Raw genomic sequence first — 18339 nt, forward strand, 5'->3', positions numbered from 1 at the left:
GAAAGCGGCGTGGTACCATAATCACTCGCTACAAAGTTGATATGGCGTTTCTCTGCTAAACTCGAGCTCGATGGTTTAAACCAGGTCGCGGAATTTGATGGCAAGAAAACGGAAAAACACTCGTGTATTGCTGTTTAGGTGGACGTTAAAGAACCCCAGGTGATGAGAACTGCCTCATAATGATATCGCTAGACTCAAAACGCCAAAATTTGTTTAATGAAAAAAAGGTACTTGCGTCCTTCAGCTTTCTTCTAGACGTGTAAACGGAAGAAATTATTGTCGAGTGCGATTCCTGAGAAGAACATGTTACGCTTATCTTAAATTTCATACCTAAGTGTAATGCCATTCCGAAATGTACGTCCGCTCAAGTAAACAGCTTCTGTATTGTAAACGGCGGAATTTAGTTATCCGGTGCACTAACATAAGGACAATACTGAAGCAATTAAAGGAACGGCATGCCTCACATACACGTAGACATATTTGTGGCTCTCCTGCATTCGTTGAAGATAAAATGGGACGCCACATTGGGCACCCTACTTTACTGTGTTTCAGACACGGTGTCACTGTAAAAAAAGTTTATTTGCCAGAATCAAGTTAACAGATTTAATCCCGGCCCACATGATGCGACCTTGCACTGCGTTTTTCGCAGCTACGATTTCCCCAAATGCGAACTTCGGTTGCCATTTCACATCCGCGCCGCGCGGTAGCTGCCATTTTCGCATTTTCGAGCATCTAGCGGATGACTGAATTATTCTTGGCGTCAGCTTGTTTCGCTAAGAACATAATAAAGCAATTGAGAAACCGTTTTCGTGAAAGTTCTTTTGTTTTTGAGCGCGCTACTTTCATCATCATCATCATCATCATCATCATCATCATCATCATCCTATTCTATGTCCACTGCAGGACGAAGGCCTGCAGTGGACATATCTTTATCACAACAAAAATTTGGTAGGAAGGCCACTGTGACGAGTCTACGATCTACGTTGTGATTGGTTGCCCGTCCTTGCCGCATCAGCTTTTTCGGAAAGAAGTGTAGCACTCCGAACATCGAAAAATCGCATGTACGAAGGGTCTGAGGACCCATAAACTGCATCTATCCGGTAGATATCCAGCAGATATCCCAATCACTCAGAGCACGGAAAAAACAGGCAAAGGAGCAGAATTTATGGCGAGGAGGGGACTTGTCCTCGGACAGCAAGTATACAGCGGGCAACCAGCCAAAACGCCGGGATCGGCCCACGAGACGCAGGGACGACCTAAGGATGACCTGAAAGTGGCCGTTAGACCTCACCAGGAACTGCCACTGAGGAATGTAACCACCTAAGCGCTTTCGGACGCAATAGTGGAGGCCTGTCAAGGAAAAATCAGGTGGGACTAGTTCATTCTCCGCATCTGGTCGGGCTCGAACATAGCACAAGCGTCGACCCCAGATGCGACCGTCGCAATGGCGATGAGCGGCGTCACGTCTTTGAAGATCAACTGAAAACCGCACCTAGTCAATGTCTACGTCACGCCAGGCGAAGGAGCCAGGAGAGGTGTTATCCACGGTATAGAGCCGTACATTCCGTCTGAGACTCTCAACGCGAGCATCCGTTTTCGTACCCAGGGCGTGGAGCTGGTAGATGCCCGGATGTTGGGAGACTCTCAGAGTGCTCTTTTTACTTTCTTCGGTGACGTCCTACCGAGATACATTTACTATAGAGGAGATGAGAAGAAGTGTATTCCGTTTCGTAACATGGTCCAATTCAGACGAGCGTGTGGGAAAGTTGGCCACCGCACTGACGTGTGCCCGCAACCAGATTTACCCCCGTGCCGTACCTGCGGGGTACACAACCCAGAAGTTACTCACAACTGTACCCCGACATGCGCAATTTCCTCTGGGGACCATCTAACTGGAGACCGGAGTTGCCCAAATCGCCTCAAGCCTCTACGAAACCAGGCAGCGAAACCACCCAAGAAACCACACAATCCAGCACCTCGCTGGTTCTCCTCAGAGGACGAAGAATCGGAATGGGCGTGTGGGAGAGGTGCGTCCAACAGGAGCCGCTCAAGAACGCGCACGCCATCGAGCAACCGCTCGGAGCTCCGACAATCAGGGCAGCAGCATCGAAGGTCCACGTCGAGGCCATGACCAACCACACAGGAGAACACGACGGCGAAAGCCCATCCGAGAAGCAAGTCACCTGGGGCATCCCTGACACAAAGCAAGCCACAGGCTAATCAGGTAAGCTGGGCGCAAGTCGTATCTCCCACTGCCAAACATACATCTGTTACAACACATATCACGCAACAACCTGAATACAGAAGCGTAGTAGACGAGAACAGATAACTCAAAACAGAATTAGAGGATGTTAAGTTTAGGATGGCACGCCTCAAGGCACTACTTTTAAAACAATCGAGCGACACGGCAGGCCCAGCGAAAGCACCCGTTGTGCAGCCCATGACAAAGCAGCAACCGCAAACAGTGTCTCTAGCGTACCTCGTACAGCAGATGCAGCTTGTCTTTACCAAACTAGGAGAGATGGAATGCAGCATTAGCGACCTAAACCAGATGCAGAACCCTCGCAAGAGAACTATAGTAAAAACCCGTGTTCTCCTACCAGACAACCTAAAGAAGTAGGACCGGGTTACGAGAACACCAATCATGGCTAGACAGAGTAACAGTAAACAGACCGAACAACTGGAAACTTGGCAGTGGAAGTGCTGCTCACTGCGGAAAAAGCTCGCAAATTTCACAAAATTTATTGAATCATCTCCAGTCCCTCTCGATCTTATATGCGCACAGGAGGTAGGCAAACACACAGTAAATCTGATGGGCTATGTGTGCTACAAGACCTCCGGAGTAGTCACCTTCGCAAAGAAGGACGTGGCACTGAGTATAAGCTATACAGGCAACGAGCCTATCCAACATCACGTATTCACGGTCTGGCCTCCAAAGCGCTGCCTACATAAAACGGCAATAATCGATGTTTATAACCCTTCCAGAGAGAAACATGCCGACTTCGAGAATATACTGGTGTACTCATTGGGCCTTCTAAAAGGAAAGGACAAACTTATATTTCTGGGAGACTTTAATGCACAGCACTCTAATTGGGGCTATTGCAAAGAGAACTCCAAAGGAATAATGCTAGTGGGCCTAGTGGTAAGGTACGACCTATACCAGCTTACACAGCCAGCGACACAGAAACCCATCGCTGCCCAGTTGAAGAAAGTTAAGACTGCATGGGAAGGCCCTCAAATTATGGACCGCTGGAGGACACCTCATCACGCCAACTGCAATCTGCACGGCAAGAATTACTACTCATGACCGGACTCACCCTGCCACCTTCGTTATCCTCCAACAGTGTTCACGAGCCGTCACTCTCGGCATGGACTTCGTGAGCCAACACGGTGCAATCATCGACCTGAAGTAGAAGTCTATAACGCTCTCCGGCAGATCGAGCGATACTCGGAGAGCTGTCGTAGTCACCACGCCTTCAGTGTGCTAGAAGATCAAGTCAGCATCCCGCCCTGCTCTAGCATTGTCATTTCTGTCGGCAACAAAACGCCTGCCGACGTAGAAGGCGTCATCGAGGGTGACCAACGTCTACTGCTAGACCGTGAAATTTGCGTCGCAAGAGGGACTACTCGAGTGCACGGAGGAAAAACGAAAGTGTTGTTGACAAACTTCAGCCAGGAGTTCAAGCACGTCGACAAGGGCATGACGATCGTGTACACCGAGGAAATTCATGAAACCGGCCATGTGTTTGTCCTCGAGGATTCAGCCACCTCTACGCCGACGACCATAGTTCCCGAACCAGACTTCGACATAAATCCAAGTCTCCCCATGATTAAGCAGCAACAGCTCAGATTATGTACTTCAAGGATACGAGAATTTCTTCATGAACCGCAAGGGAAGCAGAGATGGCGGCGTTTCAATTCTAACTTGTCTAACAGGGTATGATAATCTGAGAGAATATAGCGCTGCTACAGAAAATTATGAAGTCTCATGCATAAAGAAAGAAAATACAGTATTTGCGGTTTTGTATAGACCCCCTAATGCCATCCACTCTGTTTATTTTTTAGTTTCAAATAACCTTCTGTCATACGTAAATGAAATCGGCTATGTGTTTAACTGGGCGCGGATTTCCACATTGATATGATGATTAATTCAGCACCTACTGCGCAGTTTGTATCTATCCTAGAGCAATGACTTCTGCAGCATCATGAGATCACCGACGCATGTAACCGTCACTACATAATCATTACTAGGCACTTTCATAATAAACTCCACTATCGATAGCACGACATTGGGTGTTTTATTTATTTATTTCACGTACTTTCAAGGCCCGAAGGCGTTACTGAAATGAGTGGAGTCAAAACAAGAAGTAATGCAGTAAAAAATGAAAACAAAAAGTATTACCAAAAATATTAAGAAAGGGCATTCTGAACGGCGGTCTTGTATGTAGGGTCGGTGGTGAGTGCGATTGGGGCGGGAAGGCGATTTCAGTACATGCTTGTCCTGGGGATGAATGAGGCACTGTACCGGTTAGTACGGCACAATGGCACCCCGATTTTAAGGCTGTGGTCAGTGCGGGCCGAAATATAAGACGGAGGGGCAAGAAGGGTCTCTTTTAAAAGGGGGTTCAAGTGAAAAACTTTGTGAAAAAGGGAGAGACAGGAGGATTTGCGGCGTGACGAAAGATCAGGTAAGTTAAGAGTTCGTTTCATTGAAGAAATACTTGCATAGCGAGAATAATTAGATAAGACAAAGCGTGCACCGCGGTTTTGAATACTTTCAAGAGTAGAAACTAAAGAAGGCTGAGTCGGATCCCAAATGGCTGAAGCATACTCCACTTTGGAGCGAACTAAAGTTTTATAAAGAGTTAGCTTCAGGGAAGAAGGGGCAGAGCTAAAATTACGGCGTAAGTAAGCAAGCATGCGATTAGCGTTTTTAGTAACATAATCAATATGCGAGTGCCAAGAAAGGTTATTTGATATGTGAAGGCCGAGATACTTGTAAGAGCTAACTGACGTCACAGGTGCACCATTAATAAAGTACGTATGCTTGGCAGTGTTACGAGATATACGCATGGCCTTGCATTTATTTGAATTGAGTTGCATGCACCAATTAGAACACCACTCAATTACGCGGTTAAGGTCGTCCTGCAGCTCTTGGGAATCTGAAGGATTAGTAATTTTACGGTAAAGAACACAGTCATCCGCGAAAAGCTTTATGGAAGAGGAAAGAACGCAGTTCAGAAGATCCTTAATATAGATTAGAAAGAGAAGTGGACCCAGGACTGAACCTTGAGGAACACCTGCTGGTACGTTAGAAAACCGAGAATTTCAGTTATTAGTGTTTACAAACTGCGTCCTGTTAGAAAGAAAGCTTTTTATCCACTCGAGTACATTTGCGTCCAAGTTAAGTTGAGTCAGCTTAAGCAGGAGTAAATCATGGGTCACAGAGTCAAAGGCTTTGGCAAAATCAAGAAATACGCAGTCACTGTCGCTACCCAGATCAGAAATTGCAAAGAGATCGTTAGTAAATGTTAAGAGCTGTGTTTCACAGGAAAAGAACTTACGGAAACCATGTTGACAGAGGTTGAAAAAGCAGTTTGATTCTAAAAACTCAGCCAAATGTGAATATATTATATGCTCAAGAATTTTACGTGAAATGCTTGTTAGTGAGATAGGCCTGTAATTTCTGGGTAAGTGTGTGTTACCTGATTTATGAAATGGAATCACCTTTCCCACGCACCAGTCGTGTGGAAGAACAGACTGCTGTGTTGACTGAGTGAAAATGTGCGACAAGATAACAGCAGAAAATACATTAGTACACTTCAAAAGTTTTGAGTTCAGGCAGTCTGGGCCGGCAGAGGAGGACGTTTTTTGATTGTTAATTAGGCAGCTAACACCAACCCAGTCAATAGAGATTGAATCCATGGGCGAAAAACCAGAATTGGATGCAAGCGGTAATCTACGTGGCATTGTGCTAACATGGGAAGAGAACACATCATTAAATACATTACAGCATTCTTCAGGAGCAACAGGTTGATCATTTGGGTATGTTAATTTTGGATTATTTTGCTTGGAGTACCGTTAACTATGGTCCAGAATTTACAAGGATTAGTTTGCAAGATGGACGGAAGGGTAACAGAATAAAAATGCTGTTTCGCACTAGCGGCGGCTGCGTTGTAGTCACTTAAGTGATGTAGTAAGCGGACCAAGCAACGTCACTGCATGAAGCTTTTGCGCGACGAAACAATCGCTTTTTTTTTTGTAACGTAGTCGCTTCAAAAAGGGGTTGAACCAGGAGGACCGTGGCTGGCAAGCGACTGTTCTTTGCGGTACGAAACGTTCGATTAGTTACAACAATTTATTTTTGAAAATGCACCAGTTTTCTTCAACACAGCGCTGATCGCAATTAGCGATGTAAGAAGCTGCGAAATATTCCATTTCAGCGGTAATGGAAGCCAAGTCGGCTTTGCTGTAATCGCGGATCACCTTCGTAGTTTTCTTAACAGGAGCCCGTGTGTTGACATGAAAAGTAAGTGCAAGGTGATCACTTAAGCCTTTTATGTAAAGAATTGGGGAAACTGTGTCAGGCTTCGTAGTGAGAATCAGATCTAGTATGTTAGATGAAGAGGCAGACACGCCCGTTGGTTTCAGTACAAGCTGGGTGAAGTGGACGTCCAAACAAGTGTTTATAAACTGGGTACTCTCAGAAGACTGGGACGTTGCCGAGTAGTTACGCCAAATGATATCGGGAAAGTTGAAGTCACCAAGAAGAAAAAGGGGCGCGTTAGGGTATCTGACAACTAATTTGTTCAATGCGTCGTGAAGGTCATCGCAAAATGATGTCGAAGCAGTTGGAGGGCGATAGCATGTGCGAAAAATAGCATCTCTGTTGTCGAGTACAACGCGCACCGCAAACAAGTTCAAGTGGTGTTTCTATGGAAACTGAGCTCGAAGTTAGCGTTTCAGTAACTGCAATCAAGACACCTCCACCTGATCGCACACCACGATCGCAGCGATAACATGAATACAGTTTCTGACAATAAAAAATTTCGCTATTTTTTATCCGAGCAGAGAGCCATGTTTCAGTGAGACATACTATGTCAGCAGCGCACGAATCAATCTGTGAGGACACCGCAGCCCGCTTATTTAGTAGACTTCGCACGTTAGTGAAAAAAACAGATATGGTGTTATTAAATTGCGCATGTGCTAGCTATGTCGAACCATTTACTTCGATAGCTTGACGCGACCGAACAGAAGAGCGTGCTGCACGTGGCATGTTGACTTCGCATACATTGTCAGTGGTAGAACACTAAACGTAGCACTTCTTGTTCAAAAATAACTTATTTAGCCGTATTGAGTATGTCTGGCCCGATGCCTTAGCAAAATCAAACAGCTTTTTCTTAGACTGGCGCGTTGCTCGGCAAAAATCTTCGCCCACAGATACCCCGGTGGATTTCAGATTAGATTTTAGTGCCAGAATTTTATCTTTTAGTTTTGAGCAAGCAAATTTCATTATAATTGCTATGATATCAGCGATTATATGCCTATATATCTTCTTCTAGAACGTAAAGGCACCGTTAAAAGCCTGCGCACTGAAAAGACAACGTACCGCAAGATATTGGCTCAAACGCTAGATAAATTCAGAGAAGCCGTGCGTGAAATAAACTGGAGCGATATTTTTGCCATTGAAGATGCCAATGAGTCATATGATAAGTTTATGGGCAAACTCAAAACGTTGTACTTCAAATCATTTCCGCTTGAAAACTATCGCAGTCAAAGAAAGTCGCGCATTCCGTGGATTTCGAAATACCTCATTAGGCAAATGAACCAAAACATAAGCTTGCTCAATCTTTTATCAAGTCGAAGGACTTGTCAAAGGGGAATGAATATAAACAGTTTAGGAATAAATTGAAGAAAGAAATAGAAAAGGTTATAAATGAATACTATAGATGTATATTTAACAATGATAATATGGGCAGAAGTGATAAAGTATGGAAAAAAATTAACGAAACACTAAATCGAAAGTCAGCCGATACACGGACAGACACGCTGAACAGTGATGGCACTTTTCTAGGTGGTACTGAACTTGCGAATCATTTTAACAATTTCTTTGTCAAAGTAGGATACGCAGATGACGACATTCAAGATACAGTGCATGCAGCTTCATTAAGAGAATCTTTATTTCTAAAGCTTACTAGCAACCCTCAGGTGATTACAACATTTTCATCCTTGAAAAATCGCCACAGTCGTGACGCAGATGATTTAGAAATTAGGCAATTTATGTACGTCATTGACTTACTTGCACCTGCAGTAATGCACATTTTTAAATATTTCCCTCTGAACTGGAGTTTTACGGCGTAATATGCAGGTAGCGAGAGTAATAGTTACTCATAAAGGAGGTGACAAAAATAATATGTGCAATTATCGGCATACGAAACTTTTGTTCGAAGAAAACTTTAATATGCTTCCGCGATTTCATGTCCACATCAAACATATCTCATCAATGCTATAGAATCGGTCCAGAACTGCGCTGCTCGATTCATATCTTCAAAATGTGACTACAAAACTAGTATCAGTAGTACTAAATCTACCCACCTTAGTCTATCGACGCAAGATATCACGTCTCTGCTTATTCCACAAGTTGTACTACCTTTTTCAACATCTGCGCGAATCACTTCTTCTACCACTAGCATGTTCGTCACGACGCCTGTTCAATTCACTCATTTTACAGCGCCCGTATACATCAACTTCTGCCTTTAATAAATCATTTTTACCCACAGCAATCCAGGAATGGAATAAACTTCCAGATGCAATTCCCATGGAGCATGATCCTGAAGAATTTAAAGAGCCATTGCTTTCACATTTTGGAAATTAGAATTGAACGATTTCTTTTTTCATTCCAAGTGTTGTTGCATTTGAAGTCACCTGTACTCCTATTTTATTTCGCTGTATTACTTACCCTGCGTTATTTCAATTCATTCTTGTTGTAACATCTTTGACTTGTGTATGTCTATCATGCGGAAAGAAGAATGATAGGTGTAACGTTAAGGGATAAGAAAAGAGCAGATTGGTGATGGAACAAACGCGAGGTAATGACATCTTAGTTGAAATCAAGAAAAAGAAATGGGAGGAGGGACGATAACCGATGGTCATTAAGGCTTATGGACTGGATTCCAAGGGAAGGGAAGCATAGCAGGGGGCGGCAGAAAGTTAGGTGGGCGGATGAGATTAAGAAGTTCGCAGGGACAACATGGCCACAATAAGTACATTACCGGGGTACTTGGAGAAGTATGCGAGAGGCCTTTGCCCTGCAGTCGGTGTAACCAGGCTGATGATGATGATGATGACCCGCCCCCTTATTTAATACCCTGCAAAGGGTCCTAAAGGTCCAATAAATGATGATGACGATGATGATGACCAGTTTCTATACTTCCTGTGCTATTTTAACTTTCGTATAGGCAATTTTTCGCAAAAACATAGCTTGCTAACCGACTGTCAACACGGGTTTAAGAAAAAGCGGTTTACTGAAGCTGCTTTAAGTATACAGAAGCACCTTATTCTAAAGAACATTGTAAATAAAACTTCTGACTTTAAGGTTATCCTTAGACTTCAGCAAAGCATTTGATAGAGTCAACTATAAATTGCTGCTGCTAAAGCTGGAAAAATACGGCTTCCGAGAAATAACACTTGAAGTTATCCGATCTTACTTAGAAAGCCGACATCAGTCTGTTGAATTTAATCAGAACAGATCGCAGATAAAACGTTTGACAGCGGGTGTGCCTCAAGGTAGCATCCTTGGCCCGATACTTTTCTTGTATTACATTAATGATATTGTACAAGTAAGTGATATGTGTAAATTGGTCGCGTATGGAGATGACTGCTGTTTTCTTTACAGGTAAAGATTTAGAAGAAATAACGCCCATAACAAGCTCCGTTTGTTATAGACTTCGAGCATAGTCTAAGACAAACGGCCTCATCCTTAATGAAACCAAAACAAAATACGTTTTTTTCATGCTCCGGGAAGTTCTACAACATTACCAGATAATATTGTTATGGATCCGTATAAAATAAACATTATCTCATCCATAAAAACCATAGGCGTAATATTCACAGCACAGATGTCCTGGAATGAGCACGTTAGTCATATTTGCTCAAAGGTACGAAAATTTGTTGGCGTGGTAAATCGGAATCGAATTGTATTACCTTTTAAAGTTAAGCGTCTCATTTATCATGTCTTTTCCATTCACACCTCAGCTACTGTTCATTTATATGAGTTAACACTACAGGGCAAAATATTCAAATGCTGGAAATACTTCAAAAGAAAGCGATTCGGGCGATAGCGAACGTTTCTTTTTTCGAACACACTCAAAAGCTTTTCCACCAAAACAGAATAATCAGAGCTCGTGACATACATAGATTGAAAACATTACTAAGCTATAGAAATGCTCTGCTGGGAAAACTCGATTCATTCCTAACCTCCTGGCAACTTTACAAGAAAATAGAAGTACATTCATTATGCAAAAAAGGTGAGGCGTGCAGACAGAACACAAGAGAAGAGAAGTGGACAACATGTGCGTTCGTGTTGTCTATTTCTCTTCTGTTATGTCCTGTCTGCAAGCCTCAGCATTTTTGCATAATGAATACTTACCAACTAGCTCAGCTTTCTGTCGTTCAAGAAGTACATATTCATGCCGTCGCCAGGCGCCATGGCAGATCCCTTCCTCAGGTACTAATTATGGCTGTCAACGCCTTAAACATACACTATATTTCCTGCTTAACAATTTCAACCAACAAATTGTTGATGTGTTATCTCTAAACAAAGCTAAAATACCGGATTTGTTCTTATAGACGTGTATTGTTACCTGACCTAACAGTTCCGCAGAATTTATTATGTACTCTCGCTGTGTTTATACGTTCACAGTTGCAAGTGCGATTTCTAGAAACCAAGTTTCCGCTGCAGTGATTGTGCCCGGGCCGCGCGGCAGGGTTTGCGTTGTGAACTCGATGCTGCAAAGGACGTCTTCGCGTTTGTAAACTTCGAGGAAGTGATGACGCCTGGGCTACGTTGCCGAGGTGTCTGTCGCGAAAGCAGCACCCTATATGCAGATTTTCTTTTTCTATTTTCTTAACATATATGCACATATATATTTGCAAGTATGTAAAATAATTTCTAAGTGAAGAACATTTCCTGATAGTAACTATATATATATATATATATATATATATATATATATATATATATATATATTGCTTTTGCATTTTTATGATACATGCGATTGAGTGTGTGTCAAATAATAATATGCAAGATAACAGATTGCAATTGTATACTGGGAGTTATTTTACACAACTGCATTATAACCACTTCATGTGTAATGTACTTGTGTTTCAAATACTCTTATATCCACACTTCATGCCTTCAAGCATGATTGTATCGACACACCAGCCGCTACCGTGCCTGCCTGGGAGACTGGAGCTTTGTCAAGCCGAAGAAATTTCGGCTTTTTTTCCGGATCTCCCTTTTTCACCTTGTGTCTCCAGTGGTGAAAATAAAGATCATGATGATGATGATGATGATGAAGAAGACTGCTTTTCGACGTCATCGGGGATTCGACAAACACCAATTGCAAAGCATTGCATAATCACCGAAGAGTACGATCGACAACTCCGCCAGAACCCTTGCCGAGTTTCGACGCGAGAACGTGAAGCTATAAGACAACAGGTTGACGAAATGCAGCGCGACGACGTCATCCAGCCATCGAAAAGCCCGCGGGCATCTGTTGTTGTCTTGGTGAAGAAAAAAAATGGAACCTTACATTTCTGCGTCTTTTATCGTCCACTGAACAAGATCACAAAGAGGGATGTGTACCCCTACCACGGATAGACGACGCATTAGATCGACTCTGCAACGCTTAATACTTCTCGTCGATAGATCTCAAGTCTGGCTACTAGCAAATAGAAGTCGACGAGAGATATCGCGCCAGACGGCCTCTACGAGTTCAAGGTCATGCCATTCAGACTGTGCTCGGCACCTGGAACGTTTCAGCGCCTCATGGACATGGTGTTAGGAGGATTGAAGTGACAGACCTGTCTTGTTTACTTGGATCACGTCGTTGTCTTCGCCGGAAATTTCGACGATCATCTCAGACGGCTTGCGACAGTACTAGAGGCTACCTATCAGCACTCACTCTGAAGCCAGAAAAGTGCCAATTCGCTTACGATGACCTTCTGTTCCCAGGCCATGTCATCAGCAAGTCTGGAATCCGCCCCGACCTGCAGAAGACTGCTGTCATCGCAATGTTCCCACAGCCTATCGACAAGAAGGTAGTGCTTCGATTCCTTGGCATGTGTGCCTACTACAGGCGCTTTGTTAAGGACTTTTCACGCATCGCTGAGCCGCTCACACATCTAACTAAATGTGACGTGGAGGTCAAGTGGGAAAGGCCGCAGGGTGGAGCATTTCAAGAACTCAAACAACGCATGCAGTCGCTTGCAGTACTTGCGCACTTTGACGAGGCCGCGAATACCCAAATCCGCACTGACGCCAGTAGCCTAGGCCTCGGTGCCGTCCTAGTCCAGAGAAAGGACGGACCAAGAACGAGCTGCGTACCGACAGCCGACACTGCAACGTCCGACGACGCTACGCCGAGTACCATCCCGGAGACCGTGTTTGGGTTTGGACCCCGATATGCCGACAAGGACTCAGTGAAAAACCATTGCGTCGCTATTTCGGGCCTTACAAGATCATCCGAGGTATTGGCGCACTGGACTATGAGGTCGCGCCAGACGGCATTTCGCATTCACAGCGGCGCCGCGCACTATCTGAAGTGGTCCACGTGGTGCGTCTTAAACCCTTTCACACACGCTGACGAACTTCGGTATTTTGCTGTTTCTTTGCTTAGGGTATTTTTCTTTATTACTTTAGTTTCTTTGCAGCATTGGGTCGATGATTTTTAAGAGTGGGGTACTGACGCGTGTACTTGTTTATCTTTATCGGGCGACCACGCTTCACCGTCTAACAAATGTTATCGCGACGCGCCTGCTATGTATCGGACATTTCTGGAGTACTATCGATGGTTCCATTCGCTGTCTGTCACCGAACCGTGTGTAATCTGATTGCATGTATGCGCGACGCCAATAGTGTAGAAGTTTGTGGCGGACACGCGGGTCCCAGTGATTACTCTGGAACGTTCGACGACTGATGTATAAAAGCCGACGCGCTGGACCCGCTGATCAGATTTCCGACGATCGCCGACTGCGTTCGCCGTTATCGGTGAGCACTGAGTTTAACCTGTTTTTTCTGGGCACAGGTTCGCCGAATAAAGTTAGTTTCGCCATTCAGTTTTGTTGCTGTGTCTTCAACCGTCATTGCCACGTGACAATATATATATACAGGGTGCCCCATGTAACCTTAGCCAAAATATGAAAGCATGCAAATGCCGCGTACCTGGGCAGAAGAACGGTAATGTTTGCCCTGGCTTGGAGATACTCAAATTTTTTTAATTCCGCCTATTTCATGAACTTTTCAAATATTGTATTTAAGAGAACATTAAAAACTCCTGGTTGAGCTTTCTGTTGCTCAATACGCGCTACATAAAAGTTTTTGCGAGCTTGAAAGAGCCCGTAAATACACGCAAAATTGTCGGGCGACATGCAGCTCGAGGCAGTCTGCATGCATTCGTGAGCTTCTTTCATGCTGCAAAAAAAGACTTATGTAGCACGTGCTGAGCAACAGAAAGCCGTATCAATAGTTTTTCATGTTTCTCTACAGTTTTCTTAATGACGCTTTTTATCTCATTATAATATGTAACAAGTTCAATTAGGACTAATTATGTAATTATGCACAATGAAAAAAATAATCTAAGTATGTCCAAGCGATGGCAAACAACATTACCTTGGTTATTTCCAGCTACGTGGCATTTGCATATTTATAGCTTGGCTAAAGTTACGTCTCATATATATATATATATATATATATATATATATATATATATATATATATATATATATATGTGTGTGTGTGTGTGTGTGTGTGTGTGTGTGTGTGTGTGTGTGTGTGTGTGTGTGTGTGGTATAGTGCTCAAAGAACAGTTTGAACTTCAACCAGCATTTACTGACGAAAATCAGGGTAAGGTGTCGAGTGGTGGCGAGCGCAAAGGTCTAAAAAAAAAAGAATCTGCGCCATAGCGTAAGATTCTCTTTAGCGCTCCGCACTAGTATCTCGAACAGTATCTCGAGTGGAGTATAGAGCGAGCACTACCCGGGGACTTGTACTCTTCAGGTCGTCTCAACATGCGGCACAAGTGGCAGTTACCGTAAAACCGCTGAGAATGTCATGCGACACAACGAAGGTGCTGCTAGACTTGAGTGCAGAATCGACCCGTCATCTTCTTCCTTGTGGCCGCGACGGCACCACATCATCAGACAGAAAAAGGGGTAGGGCGGGGTGACTAGGTAGATGGGTAGGAGATGACACTTGGGACAGGATCATGCAGCCACTGTGTACTACGTCCCAGGTGTGTGAGTGTGTGAAAACATTTATTGTAATGAGGTCCGGAGGCTCGACTTCTTAAGCCAAGGCGGGCCGCTCCCACGTTGGCACTGTCAGGCCAAGCCTTTCAGCGACATCATGGGCCCTCTGGACGGCCCTTAGTTGGTCCTGAAACAATGGGCTTTGAATCCTTTTCTCCCACTGTGTCCATTCTTCAACGAGGTTGGGGAGAGTCGCGGGCCACCCCGCCAGCATATGTCTGATTCCAATGGCATCATTGGAATAAGACCCAGGTGCCCCGATTACGTTCCGATTTCATTCTTCTCTTGAGATAAGGTGCTGTCTTGTCTTTTCCGCGAATTACTGACGGAAGCTGGTGCCTGTACGAAGGTTTTCAGACACCTGGCACAGCGAACGCCTGAAAAACAATGTTTTCTGAAGTGTTTCAAATGAAATGGAAAATAACAATAAATATGCACATCATTGAGGAACAATAAAAATCATTGAACGTAGCCGGAGCCTCAAATGTCAAAACAATAGCCTGTGGTTGGAAACATTTCTTCCCACTTGCATCTCTCACGAAGTGACAGGCAGCCTCATACATGAGGGCAGCGCCTTCATGAAGGTAGTGCTGTCATGAATTGTTACAACCAGCTTGTATTTCGGTTACGAAAGATTTCACAATCCCGATTTCATCCCGTGACTTCATGTCCTGGAGGGCTGCCGTCTGCGCTTCGTCGGTAGGTTGAACAGAAAGAAAATCTCGGCTATTTATCACATCTATATTGTAGTGCCCGATTACTCCATATATTGATGGCAAACGTTGCAGCGGCTTTCACCACATGCTTCGACACGCCGACGAGCGCCCAAAACCACTCAGCACAAGTGCTTCGAAAGGGGAGAAGGCAACGTCCCCCGCACGCGAGACGGGAAGCAGACCCATGACAGAGGGCATAGGAGGGCTTTTTGGCAGCGTCGTCCGGTTATCCCGACCTTTGTGCGTATAGCGTCTGCTCGCCTTCCTTGAGTTTTGGTGCATTCTTGGGGATGAGGAATTATTGTCATTGCGGGGGAAAGGGGCATCCCCCACCGCCATTACTGTAGTTGTATCGCACGAAGCGGATATTTAAACTACTCTGCGGGAGGCGCAGCTTTCATCAGTCGGCGTTCCTGGAAGTGATCTCCCTCTCATGCAGTCGCTGGGGTAAACGCTGCTTAGCTTTGGCGATTGCAGGAGCCGGCACTCTTGCGCCAGAACATGGCCGATGTCACCCTAATCCCCATTCAGGTTTACGCAGTTTGCAAACATCTCGGTAAAAAAAGGGGGGGCGGAAGCAGTGCTCCCAGATAAACGACATCTTTTTTGGAATGCATGGAGCTAATAGTGTTTATTTTGCAATACGCGAAGGCTTTCCATCGCGCATGCATTTAAAATGCGCCCTCTTTAACGCTCTGAAAGGCGCGCAAGACGGCTGTGCGTATTGTTAGCATCGGCGTAATGGAAAGGAGCTTCCAGGGGCTTCTGAAAGCAGCGAAATGGGCATCAGGTAACGCGGCACATGCGCGACCTCCATGCTACGTTACAGTCGAAAGAAAACTCGTGTCAGCGTGCAACCAACTCTAATTTCAATGCACGTACACGTGTTCCGGGGTAGCTTACAAACACACTGACTTCGTCTAGCAGTAGGTCCTCGCTAACCGGCTGTTCCACGGGACTTAACAGTGCCCGTGACAAACTTTCTCATAGAAGTCACTGCAAAAACAAACTCTCTTTCTTTTTCTTTTTACTGAGTCGCTCTGTTGTAAAAATAGCTATTTTTTACTCTATACTAACCTCCTCCCTAATTTTTTACCCCAACCCTCCCTCGCTGCTGAACGCAACGCTGTTCAGGTGTTAGCAGACGACGCTATATAGCTACTGTGGTCAGTAGCAATTTTTGCGCCTTCTTTTTCTTTTATTTATCTCTCTGTTCAGAGGCAGAACGCTATATTTATCATTTGAAGCCTAAAACCTTCGTTTAGCGGGCCTGTACTTTAGAGAATAGTGAAATAAAGTAGTCTCTTGAAGAAGAAGAAACAAAACTATTTGACGAACAATGTTACTTAAGGTTCGGTACATTTCAGTCTCAATCGATCTGTATTTTTACAGCTAGTGTAGTGTTCCGCCGAGGCAGTGAGCACGGCATTCAGCAGGCCATCTACCGAGACGGTTTTCGGAGCAGCGGCCCGCACTTAGACGACAGCCGCGTCAAAAATCGTCAGTGACGAACCACTTACCACGCCTATAGCCACTTTCAATCAGTGGCACCTACCATTTTACACATAGAAAGGATCAACTGTGCCCTGTTGAAAGCATCAGCTGTGAAAAGGCCACCACGCGAAACAACAAAACGAGAATGGTGCCTGGCACAACTCGTCCTGAAAATAAGAGAGGCGGGAGCATTTTTCTCAACTGCAGCAGATCACCTGTCGTAGCGTGGCAACCATGTCAGACCAGAGCATGCTGCGACCGCTAAGAGCACATTTTTTCCCCTTTTTTAAAACATGACTGTGTAGCGTCGCCTGGTGGGAGAATCTGAACTACACGCAAGAAGGCGACAGTGATACCTTCACCTTAATGCATAATTTGACTACTAATTCACGGAGTCTCACGATGTTCTACTTTTCTTGTCGGAACAAATTTTTCAATAGAAGCACCAATGACATACTTAAGCTTCTTCTATGAGCTGTGAACATTATGACATGTAATATCCACATTAAATGTTTTCTCTAAATAATCGATGACTGATGGATCATCACTGTGGTCAAAATTCTTTACGGTTAACACTTCACATTTCAACCTGTTTGTATATGATTTAGATAATAAAGAAAAAACAACACTTTATGATCAGAGATCTCAAATTCAACAGAAGTGGCCACCATGAAAAAATACTTCAGTAATAAAAAAAATCCAAGATAGCGCTCTCTCTTACTGTCACTTAAAATTTGCTCAACATTTAGTGTGTGTCTGACATCAAGCATAATGCAAGAATTTTCACTGTATCCACACTCTAATTGTATCCAATTAACTATTGGCAGGTTGATGTCACCCGTTATTGTCACGTTAGTAGTGTTCAAAGCCTTCAAGTGATCGTAGAGCAGAAGAAGAAACAACTCCTCAGCATTAGGTACCCGGTCAACCATACAAAGAATGAGTATGAGTATGCACATATTTCAATGTTCAACAGGCTTTCATGCTCTTCCATTTTACGTAATAGTTTAACAACTGTAGGTTTAGCAATCACTACTGCTCCCCCTCCACGGGAACACTGATCTTGTCTAAAAATTCTTTAATGAGAGGTTACAATCTTACCGTCATAAATTTCATCATCATGATAAAAGCCAAGTTTCTGTAATTACAACTATGCGAGGATCATAACAAAGTAAAAGGAACCGAAGAGCATCAATTTTATTTACAATGGTTCTTGGATTCAAATAAAGCATGCGAATCTCACGTGGACACCCGTTCGAGCTATGGGTCAAGCATAGCATTTCTAGTAGTTAAAAAAGGAAAACCAGACATACACCCGTTCGTAGCAATTGCTACAAAGGAAACCCATACGAGTTCCTCGAAAGAAAAGCCTCACAGTTGAAGAAAAATTCGTCCTTGTCGGGGACTCCAACCCGGGACCATCGCCTTCCTGGGGAAGCCGATGTACCATCTGAGCTAACCGGGTGGCTAGCAGATGGGAGGGCGAAGTCGAATTTGTCCACAACACGAAGCAAAGGCAAGTGTTTGACGTAGTAGTTCTGCGGAAAGCCGCAAGGTGGAGAGAAGTAAATAATAAAGGAAGTTTTCCCTTTATCATTTT

The sequence above is a fragment of the Dermacentor andersoni genome, chromosome 4 (genome assembly GCF_023375885.2).
Source record: "Dermacentor andersoni chromosome 4, qqDerAnde1_hic_scaffold, whole genome shotgun sequence".
In the NCBI taxonomy this organism is placed as follows: Eukaryota; Metazoa; Arthropoda; class Arachnida; order Ixodida; family Ixodidae; genus Dermacentor; species Dermacentor andersoni.